Source organism: Coregonus lavaretus, assembly GCF_964263955.1.
Source record: "Coregonus lavaretus genome assembly, chromosome: 32".
Classification (NCBI taxonomy): Eukaryota; Metazoa; Chordata; class Actinopteri; order Salmoniformes; family Salmonidae; genus Coregonus; species Coregonus lavaretus.
The window spans coordinates 1,837,754-1,857,243 of record NC_140019.1 but is presented as its reverse complement, the minus strand read 5'-3'; the positions used below and the strand labels follow the sequence as shown (position 1 = coordinate 1,857,243).

The 19,490-nt window shown below is 41.8% G+C and overlaps 1 long non-coding RNA gene across 2 annotated transcripts; it reads right to left on the bottom strand.

Annotated features, from left to right (window-relative positions):
• Positions 1–3,974: 3,974 nt before the first annotated feature.
• Positions 3,975–16,544, bottom strand: LOC311107399. Of its 2 annotated transcripts, XR_014610429.1 has the most exons (4): positions 16,474–16,544; positions 5,721–5,950; positions 5,237–5,427; positions 3,975–4,882 (listed from the first exon to the last, which is right to left on the bottom strand). It is a non-coding gene; the product is annotated as an uncharacterized lncRNA (long non-coding RNA). The 2 variants fall into 2 exon arrangements; XR_014610428.1 differs by having other exon boundaries at positions 3,975–5,427.
• Positions 16,545–19,490: the final 2,946 nt, after the last annotated feature.

The window sequence follows — 19,490 nt, the reverse complement described above, 5'->3', positions numbered from 1 at the left end:
GAACTTAGAACAATGGATCAGTTCTCTGAGTGCCCTGCGTGGTATTTCAGTGGACCCGTATATACGAACATCATATTTACCATTGAAGTGGTTTGCATTAATTAAAATACTAGTCTATTTTAGAAGACGTGTATTGACCTCTTTTGTTCCTAATACCAGATTTGAATTGACGCAACTTAACAGATTCAATATCTACCTAGCAGCCAGTGGAGCAGGGGGAGATGATAACAAATTGAAAGCTTATTGAATAGGATGCATTGGACATTTACAATAGCTTTCAGCGAGACGAGGCAAACTTGACATTGACCATGCTCATGGCTAAATTTGAGGAGTATTATGTACCAAGCCAGAACGTCACGTTTGAGAGATACAAGTTTTTCTCTCATGATCAGAAACAGGGAGTCAGTTTTGACCAGGACTTGGCTGAGCTGAACACACTGAGCAAAACATGTGAATTTGAAAATGTGAAAGACTCACTAGTGAAAGACAGGATAGTCTGTGGCATACTTGATAATGGACTCAAGGAGAGATTGCTGCGTGAGCAAGATTTAACTTTGGATAAAGCAGTGAATATGTGTGGAGCAGCTGAAACCACCAGAGCACAAGCTAAAGAGCTGAGCAGGGATGAGACGTCAGTGCAATAAAAAGAGAGGAGCAACACACACAACGCTTTACAAAACAAAAACAAGCAAAAGCGAAAAATCTAAACACTACATGTGGAAAATTGGAGTTATTCACAAGCCAAAGAATTGCCCTGCATATGGCAAATCATCTAACAACTGTGGGAAAAATAATAATTTCTCAAAATGCTGCAAAGCTGAGGCTACAAAGAAAAAGGTTCACACAGTCAAAGAGGAGACTGAAGAATTCTTTGTTGATTCTGTGGAAATATGCAATGCAGTAAAAGCTGAATGGATTGACTGTGAATGAAACTATAATACCATTCAAGCTCGATACTGGAGCTCAGGTAAACCTGTTGTCGCTGGATGACTACAAAACACTGAAAGTGAAGAGCAAAATACACCCTGTGAAAATCAAGGTTACTGGTTATACTGGGGAGAACGTACCAGTTAAAGGAAGCTGCATATTAACTTTACAGCACAAAGAAAAACAGTTCAAAGCACAGCTGCTTATCGTGGAAAAGAGTGTACAGCCTATTCTTGTAATCAGTTTATGTCAAAAGCTCAATTTGGTGAAAATAGTGTATGTAGTGACATGGCAGACTGAAAATGACCAAGACTCGCTACTGGCTGAGTACGAGGACGTGTTTGAGGGTCTCGGATGTTTACCTGGAGAACACAAAATGTGTACTGATGACAAAATTACTCCAGTTACAAAAGTTCCATTTGGACTGAGGAAAAAGCTCAAGGAGGAACTCGGACGCATGGAAAAGATGGACGTCATCACAGAAATGGATGAACCTACAGATTGGGTAAGCTTACTGGTTATTGTGGTGAAAAAGAACGGTGATCTCAGGATATGTCTAGACCCAAGAGATCTCAACAAAGCTATCAGGCGAGAGCATTTCAAGTTGCCAACCAGAGAAGAGATAATGTCGCAGTTTGCTGGAGCAAAGTGGTTCAGTTAGCTTGATGCCTCATCAGGATTCTGGCAAATGAAGCTAGATGATGCAAGCTCAAGGCTAAGCACATTCAACACACCTGAGGGCAGGTACATATTTCTTCGTCTACCATATGGGATTCTCTCAGCGCCAGAGGTCTACCACAAGACAATTCACATGATCTTCGAGCACATTCCAGGAGTAGAGACCATGATGGATGACATCATCGACTGGGGGTCCACAAAAGAAGAACACGCATCGAGTAAGACAAGTGCTGGATCTGACACGGAAAGTCAACCTGAAACTAAACAAGGACAAATGCGAGTTTGGTGTGAAAACACTTACCTTCGTGGGAAACGTACTTTCAGAGGATGGAGTCAAACCAGACCTGAGGAAAACATCAGCCATCATGGAGCGCCCGAAGAACAAGGACGACGTGAGACGCTTCATGGGCATGATCACCTACATTGCAAAGTTCATACCTCAACTGTCAGCACAGTCTGCTCCACTCAGATGTCTTCTGGAACAGAAAAACGAATGGGAATGGTCCCATGAGCAGGAAAACCGCTTCCAAAACCTAAAGAAGGCAATCCTGGAAGAGCCAGTGCTCAGGTTCTATGATCCAGAGAAATGCACAAGGATTTCTGCAGATGTGTCACAGTTTGGCCTGGGAGCAGTTCTTCTGCAACAGTATGACGACACATGGCAACCTGTCGCTTATGCGTCCAGAGCCTTGACAGGCGCAGAAACAAGGTATGCACAAATAGAGAAAACTACTGGCGAGCACATTCGCGTGCGAAAGGTTTCACCAATACGTCTACGGACAAGTCTTCCAAGTAGAAACCGACCACAAACCATTGGTGTCAAATCATGTCTAAGCCACTGAATGATTGTCCAATGAGAATCAAGAGAATGTTGATCAGACAGCAAAAGTATGATGTGAAGATGATCTACACCCCGGGAAAGTTCATGTTCGCCGCCGACACTCTTTCTCGAGCAGTCGACAAGAAAGAGAGCGCCGACACACAGAAAAACACTGCGATTCAGGCCTACGTCGACATGATCGCAGCATCACTTCCTGTGTCTTCTGAGAGAATGGCGCAGATCAAAAGAGAGACAGCAGCTGACCAAACAATGACAGAGTTGAAAGAAACAATACTGATAGGATGGCCTGCACAGAAAAACAACTGTCCAAGGAGAATACAGGATTACTGGATGTGCAGAGCAGAGCTCACTGTTGTGGATGACATAGTGTTCAAAGGCAACAAACTACCCTGAAGTAGCAACACTGCCAACTATCTCCAGAAAAGCTGTAATCACCTACCTGAAATCAGTCTTCGCAAAACATGGGGTTGCGTCTGAACTGTACTCGGACAATTGTCCGCAGTTCTCAAGTTCTGAATTCCGATTGTTCACTAATGACTGGGGATTCTTACACAACACCTCCAGCCCCAACTACCCAAGGTCCAACGGCTTAGCAGAAAGTTCAGTCAAAATAGACAAAGGTCTGATGAAAAAGGCACATGATGGAAAGGAGGACTTCCTAAAAAGTCTGATGATCGCTGCAGAATGGACTTTCACCTGCACAAATATTGATGGGACGTCGCATCAGAACCAACCTACCCATCCATGAGGACTTGCTAACACCCAAAGGTGCTCACAACGTCAAACTCGCAAAGGAAAAACAGAAAGACAAACAAAAACAGCGACATGACAAAAGTGCAAGACACTTACCTGAACTGAAACCTGGAGATCATGTACGACTCAGTGACATCACTACAGGAACCTGGATGCAGCAAGGATGCGTGCAGAGAGAAGTTGCACCGCGATCCTATGAGATCCAAACGGAGCATGGATCACAACTGAGACGAAACAGAGTGGATCTAAGGCTTCAGCCATTCACTCAAGGGACTGAGGATCATCAGGAGGATACTGCTGAAGTGTCAAATGCCTTTAACAATGGACAATTCAGTCAGAACACCCTGACTGACACTGAACGCTGTCCAACTGCTTCAGAAAGCACTTCAGCAGAACGACCAAAAAGGACTGTCAGAGCCCCTGAAAGGCTTATTGAGAATTGCTAAAAAATATATATATATATTTTTTAAAGGGGCACCTGGATTGGATGTTTTTGTTTATGTGAAAAGAAATAGAGCCACAATAGAGTATTGTTGGACAGAGACTGCATTTAGTTGAGAAAAAAAAGGGGGAAAGAAATGTGTGTTATTGAAAATTGCATGTTATGCAGGTTGAGTAAACAAATGTGATGTGACATGTTTAGTTACAGAGAAAAAGTAGTTTTATTTTAAAGGAAGGAAGGTGTGTTGTTATGTGTTAATAACATGAAGACTACGTTACCCAGCAGGCTATGCGAGGGGGGGAAGTTGAAGTATGCCTTGCACGGCTACACAAGGAGATTGCTAGCTAAAGTATCAGTTTATTAAAAGTAGTTCAACCTATGCCCCGGTTTGTCATTATTTAAAGGAACCAACATAACAATGCCGATCTGATGGCAATGCTCCAGATCCTCCGGTGATACATCCACACCAAGCTCCTCCGATATCAGCTTGATCACATAGCTGGAAAGGTCCCCTTTTTCCTCGTTTTCTGGTAGGGACAATATTGTCATATTATTTTGTCTCGATCGGTTCTCTAGCTGATCCAGGTCATCTTGTAAAGTTAGCACCTTAGTTTCCAGAAGGCCAATTTTGTTGTCTTGTTCATCCACACACTCACCCTGTATATGCATATCTGACACAATAGACTTTGCTTTCCTTTCAAGCAAATCTACTTTTTTAACAACAGATTGTAACAGTTTGTTTGTTTTGGTGAGCATTGAAAGCATTTTAGCTGTTTTCCTGGATATCCTGACTGCTCACTCTTTCCTGGTTGCTTGGGGATATATTGATCTATCGATTTTAAATACTTAATTTAAACTATGTTGTCTGGCTTCTACATATAATCCCAGTTTTGAAGGTACAAAACGGTATGCACATGTACCTCTGAACCCGTTATCTGAAAACACCACAACAGAATGTACACAGAGAAATGTCTAATTTGAGGAATTGTATAACATGTAGGAAAAAACATCTCTCAACAAATAGACATATTCATAACTCACATAGACAATCAGTAGACTTAAAACATAAAGCAATCAGTATGGCAATAGTCAATCAATAGACTTAAAACATAAACCAATCCGTATTGCAATAGTCAATCAATAGTGTGTGTGTTAGTGTGTATTAGTCTGTCTTCTGGAAGCGGGAGTTCTAATGCAGGCAAGAGCGGTCCGTATTCAGTGCAGTGGTGGGAAACGGAGGGCTAGGGAGGGGGGAGAGTGGAGGGGAGAGAGATGTGAGTGTTACTATATCTCAATTAGTGAATAACCAGTACGTTACAAATAATTTACGACATTGCATATTCCAAATATTATAAAACAATACTGTGTGTTGATGGTGACAGACAGAGCACCCTAGTCAGTTCAGTAGATACATGGTCTTAGTTGACAAAATACTCAGTTCTTTAAGCTGGCAGGAGAGGATTTGGCTGTATGAAAGCAAAATGGACAAAACCTCTCCTTGGGAATAGTCTCTTCTGCTTTATTCCAACCCCTCTGAAATGTGAGCATAATAATGTTTATGGACGTGGCCCTTGAGTAATATGTAGCGAACCCACTGACTCCATGAGGTACTTGGGGATCTGGGTGGTCTTGCCAGAGCCCATCTCTCCCTCGATGACCAGGATCTGGTGCTTGCTGGATGGCCAAGAGCAGGTCCTCTCTGTAGGGGAACACGGGCAGGCTGCCTCTCACCTCCTGGATGGACTGCTTCTGGACCTCCCCCTGGGACAGGGCAATGCAGAGCCTCCTGGAGACACACACAGATTAATTGAATATTAGAATTGTACTTTATTGTTCATTGTGAAACTGAAATGTGTCATTTGCACAGTTAGAAATGCAAGAGAAGCTTAGGTGTGTATTGTTTGATATTAATGGCTGAATGCTATGATTACGTTTGGAATGTAAAATATTTTCTGAATTTGAATTATTGCAATGTTTTGTTAAACTAGCCTTTAGACACAATATCCATAATTATCACTCTATTCCCTTGCACTCTATCAGAGATAAACGCTTTAACAATCAAACTTAGAGTCAACACACCTTCTCATCCTGGGTTCCCTTCATCGTGACGGCACTGCTGACAAAGTTGATAATCTCGTCCTCTTCCAGGATCAGCTGGTACTTCTCCCTCTCCGCCTTCAACCCCTTCTCCCTCTCCTTCTTGGCCCCGAAGCTGAGCGAGGCAGTCTTCAGCCTCTCCTCCTCCCAGTGGCCCTGCTCTCCTCCACGAGGATCTCCAACTCCCCCTCCATGTCCCTCTCAGAAACCTCCTGGAGAGATGGAGAGGGATGGAGAAAGGGAGAGAGAGCGAGAGACAGATACAGATGTTTTATTTATTTTTACTCTCAACATTACAATTGTTCATAGAGAAACAACAAAATTAGATGTTCTGAGTCCATGTCAATGCTTAAATTACATCAGAATACCATTTTTTTAAGGTCTGGAAGAAAAACGAACAAATTGATTTGAGTGTAATTCCCCTTTAGTTGCGCATCTCGCCCTTTAATTGCACATCTAGCGAGTGAGGAATGTGCGTCTAATGTGCCAGTCTAGCAATGGTTCTGTGCTGGTGCTGCACATTTCATGCAAAGTTTGCAAATAACAAATAATAGATACAAATTATATACTTACTCATGATATACTTCTGCCAGGTATGCCTACTTTGCAGTTAATAATTAATTGAGAAGGTTTTGGGGAAAGTATTTCTGTCAACCCACAAGACGGTTATCACATAAACTGGCTACACACGGAGTGATAGACAAACGCACGCACAACACAGACAGCCAGGGGCAATATTGCTGGAAATGAATTCGCAGATATTGTGTTAGATTTGTCTTTTTAAGCCAATAGAGGCTAACCAGGGGTGGGATAATGTCAATGTTGTGTTGATTAGATAGTAGCTGGGAGCTTGCGGCGTCTGATAGCCTACTTGTGAGATTTGTTTATGACAGTTTGCGGTAGAACACGTGAAAATTGCATGTACTTTCAGAATTGTTTGGCGAGCTATTCATAGGTGGGCTGCGAGCTACTAGTAGCTAGTGATCGACCTGTTGGAGCCCCCTGATGTACACTGTAATGGATCCAATTTGGCGTATGTGCTATAATACCATGTTCCATACTCCTGATAAAGGAAATACAAAGGTGTATTACAATGCCTTCAGAAAGTATTCACACCCCTTGACTTTTTCCGCATTTTGTTGTGTTACAAGGTGGGATTAAAATTGATTGAATTGTTATTTTCTGTCAACAATCTACACAAAATACTCAGTAATGTCAAAGTGGGAAAAAAATTATAACATTTGTAAAAAAATATATGAAAAATGTAACACTAATATATCTTGATTACTGTGGCTTGCGAAAGTATTCACCCCCCTTGGCATTTTTCCTATTTTGTTGCCTTACAACCTGGAATTAAAACAGATTTTTTGGGTGTTTGTATCATTTGATTTACATAGCATGCCTACCACTTTGAAGATGCAAAATATTTTTTATTGTGAAACAAACAAGAAATAAGACAAAAAAACAGAAAACTTGAGCCACCTTTTGCAGCAATTACAGCTGCAAGTCTCTTGGGGTATGTCTCTATAAGCTTGGCACATCTAGCCACTGGGATTTTTGCCCATTCTTCAAGGCAAAACTGCTCCAGCTCCTTCAAGTTGGATGGGTTCCGCTGGTGTATAGCAATCTTTAAATCATACCACATATTCTCAATTAGATTGAGGTCTGGGCTTTGACTAGGCCATTCCAAGACATTTAAATGTTTCCACTTAAACCACTCAATTGTTGCTTTAGCCGTATGCTTAGGGTTATTGTCCTGCTGGAAGGTGAACCTCCGTCCCAGTCTCAAGTCTCTGGAAGAATGAAACAGGTTTCCCTCAAGAATTTCTCTGGATTTAGCGCCATCCATCATTCCTTCAATTCTGACCAGTTTCCCAGTCCCTGCCGATGAAAAACATCCCCACAGCATGATGCTGCCACCACCATGCTTCACTGTGGGGATGGTGTTCTCAGGGTGATGAGAGGTGTTGGGTTTGCACCAGACATAGCATTTTCCTTGATGGCCAAAAAGCTCAATTTTAGTCTCATCTGACCAGAGTACCTTCTTCCATATGTTTGGGGAGTCTCCCACATGCTTTTTGGCGAACACCGAACGTGTTAGTTATTTTGTTCTTTAAGCAATGGCTTTTTTTCTGGCCACACTTACAGTGGGGAAAAAAAGTATTTAGTCAGCCACCAATTGTGCAAGTTCTCCCACTTAAAATGATTAGAGAGAGGCCTGTAATTTTCATCATAGGTACACGACAACTATGACAGACAAATTGAGGAAAAAAAATCAAGAAAATCACATTGAAGGATTTTTTATGAATTTATTTCCAAATTATGGTGGAAAATAAGTATTTGGTCACCTACAAAACAAGCAATATTTCTGGCTCTCCAGACCTGTAACTTGTCCCAAATACAATGCTTTTTAGTTTTTGAAATATTTAGGACTAACTTATTCCTTGCCACCCATTCTGAAACTAACTGCAGCCATTTGTTAAGTGTTGGAGTCATTTCAGTCGCTGTAGCAGCTGATGTGTATAGTGTTGAGTCATCCGCATACATAGACACACTGGCTTTACTCAAATAATGTAAGGGGCCTAAACAGCTGCCCTGGGGAATTCCTGATTCTACCTGGATTGTGTTGGAGAGGCTTCCATTAAAGAACACCCTCTGTTCTGTTCGACAGGTAACTCTTTATCCACAATATAGCAGGGGGTGTAAAGCCATAACACACATGTGTTTCCAGCAGCAGACTATGATCGATATTTTCTAAAGCCGCAATGAAGTCTAACAAAACAGCCCCCACAATCTTTTTATCATCAATTTCTCTCAGCCAATCATCAGTCATTTGTGTAAGTGCTGTGCTTGTTGAATGTCCTTCCCAATAAGTGTGCTGAAAGTCTGTTGTCAATTTGTTTACTGTAAAATAGCATTGTATCTGGTCAAAAACCATTTTCCCCCAAAAGTTTACTAAGGGTTGGTAACAGGCTGATTAGTCAGCTATTTGAGACAGTAAAGGGGGCTTTACTATTCTTGGGTAGGGGAATGACTTTTGCTTCCATCCAGGCCTGATGGCACACACTTTATAGTAGGCTTAAATTGAAGATATGGCAAATAGGAGTGGCAATATCATCCACTATTATCCTCAGTAATTTTCCATCCAAGTTGTCAGACCCCGGTGGCTTGTCATTGTTGATAGATAACAATAATTGTTTCACCTCTTTCACACTCACTTTACGGAAATCTAAATTACAATGCTTGTCTTTCATAATTTGGTCAGATATACTTGGATGTGTAGTGTCAGCATTTGTTGCTGGCATATCATGCCTACATTTTCCATTTTACCTTTATTTAACTAGGCAAGTCAGTTAAGAACAAATTCTTATTTACAATGACGGCCTACACCGGCCAAACCCGGACGACGCTGGGCCAATTGTGCGCCGGCCTATGGGACTCCCAATCACGGCCGGTTGTGATACAGCCTGGAATTGAACCAGGGGGTCTGTAGTGATGCCTCAAGCACTGAGATGCAGTGCCTTAGACCAATGAATGATGGAGCAGAGTTTGCCTTTTTGCCCAAAATTTCATTTAAAGTGCTCCAAAGCTATTTACTATCATTCTTTATGTCATTTATTTTTGTTTCATAGTATAGTTTCTTCTTCTTTTTATTCAATTTAGTCAAAGGATTTCTCAATTTGCAGTACATTTGCCAATCGGTTGTGCAGCCAGACTTATTTGCCATTTATTTTGCCTCATACCATAACATTTTTAAATTCCTCATCAATCCACAGGGATCATTTTCTTAATGGGTGCATGCTTATTACTAACTGGGATAAGCAATTTCATAAATGTGTTAAGTGCAGCATTTGGTTGCTTCTCATTACACACCATGGACCAACACATATTCTTTACATCAACAACATAGGAATCACTACAAAACGTATTGTATGACCTACACTATATTAGGCCCAACCTTTGGAATTTGGGTTTTCCTAGATATGGCTACTATATTGTGATCACTACATCCGATGGATTTGGATACTGCTTTCAAGCAAATTTCTGCAGTATTAGTAAAGATGTGATAAATATATGTGGATGATTTCATTCCTGTGCTGTTTGTAACTATGCTGGTAGGTTGACTGATAACCTGAACCAGGTTGCAGGCACTAGCTACAGTTTGAAGCTTTCACTTGACTGGGCAGCCTGATGAAAGCCAGTCAATATTTAAATCACCCAGAAATATATACCTCTCTGTTGATATCACATACAGTGCATTTGGAAAGTATTCAGACCCCTTGACTTTTTTCTACATTTTGTTATGTTACAGCCTTATCTCATCAATCTAAAAACAGGTTTTTAGAATTTTTTGCAAATAAGTATTCAGACCCTTTGTTATGAGACTCGAAATTGAGCTCAGGTGCATCCTGTTTCCATTGATCATCCTTGAGATGTTTTCTACAACTTGATTGGAGTCCACCAGTGGTTAATTCAATTGATTGGACATGATTTGGAAAGGCACACACCTCTATAAAGTGGGGAAATAAATATTTAGTCAGCCACCAATTGTGCAAGTTCTCCCACTTAAAAAGATGAGAGAGGCCTGTAATTGTCATCATAGGTACACGTCAACTATGACAGACAAATTGAGATTTTTTTTCTCCAGAAAATCACATTGTAGGATTTTTAATAAATTTATTTGCAAATTATGGTGGAAAATAAGTATTTGGTCACCTACAAACAAGCAATATTTCTGGCTCTCACAGACCTGTAACTTCTTCTTTAAGAGGCTCCTCTGTCCTCCACTCGTTACCTGTATTAATGGCACCTGTTTGAACTTGTTATCAGTATAAAAGACACCTGTCCACAACCTCAAACAGTCACACTCCAAACTCCACTATGGCCAAGACCAAAGAGCTGTCAAAGGACACCAGAAACAAAATTGTAGACCTGCACCAGGCTGGGAAGACTGAATCTGCAATAGGTAAGCAGCTTGGTTTGAAGAAATCAACTGTGGGAGCAATTATTAGGAAATGGAAGACATACAAGACCACTGATAATCTCCCTCGATCTGGGGCTCCACGCAAGATCTCACCCCGTGGGGTCAAAATGATCACAAGAACGGTGAGCAAAACTCCCAGAACCACACGGGGGGACCTAGTGAATGACCTGCAGAGAGCTGGGACCAAAGTAACAAAGCCTACCATCAGTAACACACTACGCCGCCAGGGACTCAAATCCTGCAGTGCCAGACGTGTCCCCCTGCTTAAGCCAGTACATGTCCAGGCCCGTCTGAAGTTTGCTAGAGTGCATTTGGATGATCCAGAAGAGGATTGGGAGAATGTCATATGGTCAGATGAAACCAAAATAGAACTTTTTGGTAAAAACTAAACTCGTTGTGTTTGGAGGACAAAGAATGCTAAGTTGCGTCCAAAGAACACCATACGTACTGTGAAGCATGGGGGTGGAAACATCATGCTTTGGGGCTGTTTTTCTGCAAAGGGACCAGGACGACTGATCCGTGTAAAGGAAAGAATGAATGGGGCCATGTATGGTGAGATTTTGAGTGAAAACCTCCTTCCATCAGCAAGGGCATTGAAGATGAAACGTGGCTGGGTTTTTCAGCATGAAAATGATACCAAACACACCACCCGGGCAACGAAGGAGTGGCTTCGTAAGAAGCATTTCAAGGTCTTGGAGTGGCCTAGCCAGTCTCCAGATCTCAACCCCATAGAAAATCTTTGGAGGGAGTTGAAAGTCCGTGTTGCCCAGCGACAGCCCCAAAACATCACTGCTCTAGAGGAGATCTGCATGCAGGAATGGGCCAATATACCAGCAACAGTGTGTGAAAACCTTGTGAAGACTTACAGAAAATGTTTGACCTGTGTCATTGCCAACAAAGGGTATATAATTTGCAAATAAATTCATAAAAAACCCTACAATGTGATTTTCTGGATATTTTTTTCTCATTTAGTCTGTCATAGTTGACGTGTACCTATGATGAAAATTACAGGCCTCTCTCATCTTTTTAAGTGGGAGAACTTGCACAATTGGTGGCTGACTACTTTTTTCCCCCACTGTACTTAAAGCCCAGCTCTGTGGACCGTACGGCTTAAAGTGGTCCTACGGACAGATGCTCCAATCTCCGCTGTGGAGCTTTGTAGCTCCTTCAGGGTTATCTTTGAACTCTTTGTTGCCTCTCTGATTAATGCCCTCCTTGCCTGGTGCCATATTCTTTCAATTTTTTAATAATGGATTTAATGGTGCTCCATGGGATGTTCAAAGTTTCTGACATGTTTTTATAACCCAACTCTGATCTGTACTTCTCCACAACTTTGTCCCTGACCTGTTTGGAGAGGTCCTTGGTCTTCATGATGCCGCTTGCTTGGTGGTGCCCCTTGCTCAGTGGTGTTGCAGACTCTGGGGCCTTTCAGAACAGTGGTTTTTATATATACAGATGATGTGACACTTAGAGAGGTTTGTTGTGGTGCCATATTCTTTCAATTTTTTAATAATGGATTTAATGGTGCTCCATGGGATGTTCAAAGTTTCTGACATGTTTTTATAACTCAACTCTGATCTGTACTTCTCCACAACTTTGTCCCTGACCTGTTTGGAGAGGTCCTTGGTCTTCATGGTGCCGCTTGCTTGGTGGTGCCCCTTGCTTAGTGGTGTTGCAGACTCTGGGGCCTTTCAGAACAGTGGTTTTTATATATACAGATGATGTGACACTTAGATTGCACACAGGTGGACTTTATTTAACTAATTATGTGACTTCTGAAGGTAATTGGTTGCACCAGATCTTATTTAGGGGCTTCATAGCAAAGGGGGTGAATACATATGCACGCACCACTTTTCCGTTATTTATTTTTTAGAATTTCTTGAAACAAATAAAACAAATTCATTTCACTTTACCAATTTAGACTATTTTGTGTTTGTCCATGACATGAAATCCAAATAAAAATCCATTTAAATTACAGGTTGAAATGCAACAAAATAGGAAAAACGCCAAGGGGGATGAATACTTTTGCAAGGCACTGTAGAAATATGTTTAACCATTTATTAAGCAATGAATAATGCAAGTCTTGGCGATATATTCTCTGCTACTTCAGGGTAGCTCACTGCCCAAGCAAAGCGTCAATATAAAATAGCCTACAGACAGTGAGCGCACTAAGCTATACCAATCAGAACCTTACGCCAAATCAAATCAAATTGTATTTGTCACGTGCGCCGAATACAACAGGTGTAGACCTTACCGTGAAATGATTACTTACAAGCCCTTAACCAACAATGCAGTTAAGAAAAACATGAGTTAGGAAAACTATTTACTAAATAAACTAAAGTAAAAAATAAAAGAGCAACAATAAAATAACAATAACTAGGCTATATACAGGGGGTACAGGTTAGTCGAGGTAATATGTACATGTAGGTAGGGGTAAAGTGACTATGTATAGATAATAAACAGCTGATGTGTAGCTACTGGCAGAGGGCCGTTTAGATACCATCAACTAGACCAGCTAAAGTAAACCTACCATTACAAGAATGAATACTATGTGAGAATGTTAACCATGTGTGGCATAAACTGAGCGACGTATGACTTCAATCCCTCGTGACATACCGCCTTGTACCCACGCTTGAGGCAAGATGAGCTTTATCTTGGCACGTGTGAACTATCTGCCCATCTTGAACCCAGCCTCCCTAGAGACGCACCGCCGAGTAGCCTAATCATCTGTGGGCCTACATGAAATATCTACTATCTAACAAGCAACCTAATCAATATTTACCCAGTCAACCACCTGTAGCTAATATGCACTGAACTTTATTACGATAACCCCCAAAGCAATGCTATTGACTGTGGGCTGATCACCGACATAGCGAACTACAATGGATCCTCATTTAAAAGTTGCATCATACTGCAGCAAAGCTTGCAGGATGCTGCGGAATGGTACACCATGTTACAGTGCGTGACGTCATAATATTTTACTGTCAGCCATTGTTGCCGTTAATGCTTGTTGAAACCACCAGAGGGCATCTTTGAGGGCGTCTTTATGAAGCTTTGTTGGTGATTGCTTACTTTCCAAATAATCCTACAGAGGTCCATGCAGGCCAGACATTTTGATTGCTATACCCTATCTGAAAGAGCATATGTTTTTAGTTGACATGAAGCAACCAAAGCCTCAGCTACTATAGCACAGAGAAATACAACTTAAATCATGCTATTCTGTTATTTTGAACTAAATAGTCTTAGTATCATGTTTTTTTTATGACCTTCAAAATATTAATAGATTTCTTTGTATATTAAATTGATTTATTAGACTGGCGGCTATTGGTAGGCTGCTCGTTGAGTCCCGGCCATTCTACTGTTAATATGCATATGGCGCAGCAGACCTTCATGGCGCTTTGAGGATGAAATGCTCAGTAAGTTTGTCTTTTATTATATTTATCTTAATGTAGGCCTACTGCTAGAGTGTAAATAGCAATAGCAATAATAGCAGCCATGCCATAACTACTTTGTACAGATGATATAGAACATAACAGCAAATGTATGCATTAGCACAACTTCCACCTTGGCAAGGTGATGGAACGGAGCCCAACCATGCATGCGCTCCCACGATGCAATATTGGCAGCCATGCCATTATGCATACTGTGTGTCGAAAATGAAGCAAAGAATATCAGCTAACAACTGAATGTGCGAGCATTCACCTCAGCATAAGGGTTGCAGCCTAAAACACATGATGGAACTAGTATGTAACATGAAGATAACAAAATGCAAGCAGAATATTAATTAATAACAGTACTAATACACGATGACTAGAATTAAGTGATCGCTGCAATAGCACACAATACAATATGATAAAATAAGAACAGTCACTAGAATAATACTACTACTGTCAGTGAACAGCATGCAGCCAAAACAGGCCTTTCGCAATATTTCAAATACAATCGTGGGATAGCACAGGTTGGAAAGCAAATGGCTCCTGCTAAAACAAAAAAACGTATCTGTCTGTAGACTACGAAAATATTTTATCAACTTCCAAATAGGCCTATTGAGCGAACAGCAATGTTTTTACAAACTAAAACAAGAGATAGGCTTTTGGCATGAACGCATCAGCCATCTCCGGTGAGCGAGCTGAGCATCATTGGGCGAGTCAGTGAAACCAAATTCCTCCTCATATTGTACAATATGTGTGTCTCCTCCACACACCTAGGCCTAGGCTATTGATGGATTCAAGATGAGGTCGTTTGTCAGTATTAAAGTAGCCTGACATTTCAATCATTTGTGCGGTTGTAAAAAAGATTCTGTTAAAGTCTCCAGTCATGTAAAATGACAGAATTGCATGAAATGCATTTATTAAAGGCCCAATTTTTTCCAGACCCTAGGCTACAAAAAAAAATCTGCAAGCACCTCTACTCTACTGCTCTAGTCTAGACCACTAAGCAAATGTGATTATATGCATGCCATGCTTTATTATAAAGGTCCTTTTCCGGTACCTCAGAGCTCCCCAGGTCACCCCCCTCTCATGCTCACTTTTTGTTCCGGCACCGCCCTATTTACAAATTAAGGACTGCCAGTACCCAATAACCAACACCAGTACAGGGCAGTTGCAGTGCCCATCCTCCTCAATAACAGATTTCCATCTCAGTTTGAGTGGGAAGGAGATGGCTCATTGGGCGGACATGGTGCCTGTGAGGAGGCTGTTCTCTGCCGCTGAAAATCCACTTTGTCCACCACCCACCATTCTTCCTGCCAATCTGGTAGCCCCTCGTAACCCTTGACTACCTTTCCCCACCTCAGTCTCTATTCCTTTCTTGTTCTTCTTTGGCTTTCACCACCCCCTCCTACCTATCCCTCGTTTCCCTGTCACTTCCGTTTCCCTCCCAGCCTGTCACCTATATCCTTCCTGCGCCCAATCCTTGTTGCAACATAACTCCTCCAGTTGGTTTTTTACCCACCCTCTACCTCTCAAGTCTCCCCGGCCTCCCTCTTCCGAGCCCTCCTCCCCTTTCCCTCCCTGACCCCTCTGCGGTCCCTTGTGCCTGCACCGAGGCGAGAGTTACTTGCCAACTCCACACACTGGAGACCCTGGTAGAAAGCCTGGTGTGCACCAACTGACAAAATGATTATGAACAATGAAACTGGACCAAAGTTAGAGAAACTAACAGGAGGAGAGAGCCACCTGGTGGAATTGCAAGAGATCATGGAGTTAACCCAAGTGAACCTGAACCTGCTGCTGCTATGACATTCAATCACAGGAGGCTGTTGTGGGGAGGACGACCCATAATAATGGCTGGACTAGAGTGAATGGAATGGTATCAAACACATGGAAACCATGTTTAGGTGCCACCAACCTCTTCATTTATAAAATGTCCCCCATATTATGTAACATGTCAATATTTATGATCTCTCTTTTACTTTTTAGATAAGGCCTGTAAATTTGAATTGTGTGTATATGTATCTGTATTAATTTATACACAGTATATCTATATTTTGTCCTGTAAATATATTGTTAGAGAATAAAATGAGCTGTACAACATGGACACAACTCAATTGTTATTATTTTGATGGTTATGATTATACTTACTGTGTAATTTGTCCTGTCTTTGGCCTGCGCCCGAATGCTCTGTAAATTGAAAAACCCATCTAGGCCTAGGTATGCATAGATGAGGTGACTTGTTGCACACTCCTACCTAGCATCTTGATTGGGTACTGCAGTCATTTCATGTGGTGTGAGGGGAGTATCTATTCAATACCTTGTCAGCAGAAGGCGCCATCAGCTCAAATAAACTAGAGTAGTGCTAGAAGGCTCTCCATCTCTCTGGCCCTGTCACAATGAAAGCAATAGGAGACACTGTCAGTTCAATAGAGCACTTCATTGTTTCTGGTTCTTCTACAAGCCCAGTGATAAGCCTAAGATTCTTCATACAAGCATCCATTATTTTCTCTGTCTCTCTCAGGCTCAGATAAATGCTCACCCCTCTCCTAATCTGATGTACAAATCTCTATTACAAGGCCTGAATATTTTCTGTGCAAGGTACCGAGGGATTTGGCTAGAGAAAACAGAATATCTGACATGATAGAGCATGTCTTTGGATAATGGTTATTTTTTCCCTCCCTCATCTCTCCTCATTGACGAGTCTTTCTCTGTACCAGTGCCATTAGTTATGAGGTGGCCATTGTTCACTTTCAGAGAAATGTGAGGTTGATTTTTCTACACTGTCTTCCTGCAGGTTTAGATCGTTCCCGAAAGAAAGAGCAATGTGAAAGTAAGGAGAAAGGGACAGGCACGCGAGGTAAAGAGGATATTCTACCGTCGCATTGCTCATAATTCTCTATAACTTCAGGAAAATGACCTGACAATGGTTGAAATCCCTCTGGCATATTCTCGGGGTACTCTGATTACTACTGATCCTGTTACCATCTGTAATCATTGTTTTTGTTAGCCATGAATGCACCCCATGTCCCATGTATTCCTGAACAGTCCCAAACAGCCAGGGAGGGAGAAACTTACAGAAAACACACAGGATGAGGATCTGTAGAGATGTCATGGTTTATTGGGTGAGGCAGGGCTGACGTCAAACTCTTTCATCATTCATGTGCACACTTGTGGGCGTTCATGCACACACACGCTCATCTTTAGGCACATGCGCATCACCCCTGGGATTTCTTTGTGTGGAAGCCCTGCGGTAACTCTGTGGTAATTTGTCTCACATTGTAAAAGAGATGCATTTGATATGATACAGTACATTGCCTTGTGTTCTACCATTTCAGAAGGAGAGTGGTCCAGCAACAGAGGACACATGTAATAGTCACCCAAAACAATCTGACAAAATCACCAAGTACCTTTTTACACCGGCGGCAGTGTTCCAATTGTGCCAAGGTTTTGAGGGCTGGGTGTGAGATATCCGTCATGTCCAGGGGGATTCACTTAACTGAATGCCGCTGATTTAGTTATATTTAATAACACTAAACCAGGTATCCGTCCCTAATGGCACCCTATTCCCTATGGGCTGTGGTCAAAAGTAGTTAACTATTTAGGGAATAGGGTGCCATTTGGGACGCATCCCTGTTCTTTATAGATCTACATTAATCATTGACGCTTACTCGTTAGGAATTAATTGAACTGACATTTCAGTTTTCTTTTCCTCATTCCAGAGGTACAAATCAGTTTGTGTTTAAGTGCAACACCAATGGATTATCTACCTGACAGAAAATAACTAACATTCCGTGCCAGCATTATAATAAAGGTGCTGACTGGCTATAGAGGGAGAGAAAGATAGAGTTGGCACGTTGGACTGATCAGTTTGTTTACCTAGCTTCAGATCAAGGGTGATGGCCTTGGGCTAAGTAAAAAATTAGACTGAAGAAGAGAACAACACTTCCCGATTAGTCTTTGTACTGATTCTTTAAAAACACCACTTGGCCCATGACTCTGACTGTGTCCATCTCTGCAGTGGCTATGCTCCTTGCTCTGTCTGTGTCCCTGTTTCTGGATCTGACTCTGGCTCTGTTCCTGGCTCTGACTGTGTCTGACACTGCAGTGGCCCTGGAAGCGTGTCCAGCTGTCCCGTCACTCTGTCAGCGCCGCTGTCTCCCACAGCCCCAGATTAAATGCGCCCAAAGGGGCCGCCAGGAAAAGTGTCTCGCCCAGTCTCTCAGGACTTATGTCAAAAATGTTTCAGTCCTCAGGTAATTTGCTACAGTCGGGTATCCTTTCGCTATTTACTTCAAAGACCCTCGTGAGGAGAGAGAAAGAGAGGAAAAACAGCTAAATGAAAGAGATGAAAAATGGTATTTAGTTGTGGGTAGCGACAGATCTACATTCTTGAGAATTGACATGTTCTCTGAGAGAGGTGTCTTCCTCCAAGACCAGCGAGGCTGACTATCTGAAAACCATGTCTGGAGGTGATTGGTCAGATAGCACTCTAAGTCAGAAGATACTGGGTTTGCTTTCCAAATAGCACCCTATTCCCTATATAGTGCACTGCTTTTGACCAGTGCCCATTGGGCCATTTGGGAAGCATCCACAGACAGGGTCGGGCTGTGTCCACTTTAGTCATCCTTTGGACTTTGACATACATTGTAATCCTGAAATGCAAATAGGTAATTTAGCGTGGAACCCAGTATTATCGGCATATTCAACAGCGTTTAAGAAATATATTACCTTCATCAGTGTTATCTTGTGATCAAGCCATCAATGTTTTGTGATTATTGGTGTCGTAAAAATGTTAGCTAATGGGTTAGCAATTAGCATGTTTGACATTTCAGTGGAAATACTACTATTATCAGCTTTTTGATAAGCGGTTTAGCAAAAAAATACATCCTGTATTTTCAGCATTTTTAAAAATTGTACCTTTATTTAACTAGGCAAGTCAGTTAAGAACAAATTCTTACTTACAATGACGGCCTACACCGGACGAATTGTGCACCGCCCTATGAGACTCCCAATCTTTGCCGGTTGGGATACAGCCTGGAATCGAACCAGGGGGTCTGTAGTGATGCCTCAAGCACTGAGATGCAGTGCCTTAGACCGCTGCGTCACCTTACTATTTTGTTCAATTAGAAGATATATCCATTTCATTTTGTTCAAAAAAGAGACTCCAACCTCGTATCCGATGTGTTTACTTGTCACGTTCGTTGAGTACCAGATTGGACCACGGTGCAGCGTGGAATACATACATGTTTATTAACCAAGTAAACACACGACAAAACAACCAAAGCAACATAACGTGAAGCTCACAATAGCTACAAACAAGCCAAACAAGAGTCA